The following is a 1,444-nucleotide window of genomic DNA, read 5'->3' on the forward strand; positions in this document are numbered from 1 at the left end:
TACAAGCGTCCGTCTCCGGACGTAGGCACAAACCATACTCCCAGAGGGGGAGAAAGGGAAGGAAAGAGCCAGAGGTGAGGGGGGGGGGGTCGAAGATGGGGGATGGGGAAGGATGCGGAAAGGGAAGGTATGCAGCCCGGAAAGTAAGGAAGGCCACATTAGCTCGGGGTCCCGTGCTCGCCGCGCACGTATCCACAAAAGAGTTGTGGCCCCCCTGGGGGGGCTGACGCTTGTTGTCAGGCGTTGTTGGTGGATCATGATAGCAAATATCCTTCAACTTTCCCCACAGAAAGAGATCTGGGGACGTCAGATCAGGTGAACTGGCGCTTCGACGACCAATCCACCTGTCCATGAAATATGCTATTCAATACCGCTTCAACCGCATGCGAGCTATGTGCCGGACATCCATCATGTTGGAAGTACAACACCATTCTGTCATGCAGTGAAATAGCTTTTAGTAACATCGGTAGAACATTACGTAGGAAACCAGCATACACTGCACTATTTAGATTGCCATCGACAAAATGGGGGCCAATTATCCTTCCTCCCATAATCCCGCACCAAGGTCGCTGATGTTCCACTTGTCGCAGCCATCGTGGATTTTCCTGCCCAATAGTGCATATTATGGCGGCTTACGTTACCGCTGTTTCGTCTCTAAATAGAACGCGTGCAAAATAATCTGTCATCGTTCCGTAATTTCTCTTGTGCCCAGTGGCAGAATTGTACACGACGTTCAAAGTCGTCACCATGCAATTCCTGGTGCATAGAAATATGGTACGGGTGCAATCGTTGTTGTAGCATTCTCAACACCGACGTTTTTGAGATTCCCGATTCTCGCGCAATTTGTCTGCTACTGATGTGCGGATTAGCCGCGACAGCAGCTAAAACACCTACTTGGGCATCATTTGTTGCAGGTCGTTGTTGACGTTTCCCATGTAGATGAACACTTCCTGTTTCCTTAAATAACGTAATTATCCGGTGAACTGTCTGGACACTAGGATGATGTCGTCCAGGATACCGAGCAGCATACATAGCACACGCCCGTTGGGCATTTTGATCACAATAGCCATACATCAACACGCTATCTACCTTTTCCGGAATTGGTAAACGGTCCATTTTAACACGGGTAATGTATCACGAAGCAAATACAGTCCTCACTGGCGGAATGTTACGTGATACCACGTACGTATACATTTGTAACTATTACAGTGCCATCTATCACAAAGCGAAAAAAGTGTTCCAACTGAAACATCCATATTTCTTTACGTACTACACGAATATGCAACCAAAAATGGGGGTTCCTATTAAAAAAAAAAAACGCAGTTGATATCCGTTTGATCTATGGCAGCGCCATCTAGCGATCCAACCACAGCGCCATCTGGTTTCCCCCTTCAAGCTATACGAGTTTCGTTCTTTGTAATTTTTCCGTTTGATTCTTATTTCG

This window comes from Schistocerca nitens, chromosome 10 (assembly GCF_023898315.1).
Source record: "Schistocerca nitens isolate TAMUIC-IGC-003100 chromosome 10, iqSchNite1.1, whole genome shotgun sequence".
In the NCBI taxonomy this organism is placed as follows: Eukaryota; Metazoa; Arthropoda; class Insecta; order Orthoptera; family Acrididae; genus Schistocerca; species Schistocerca nitens.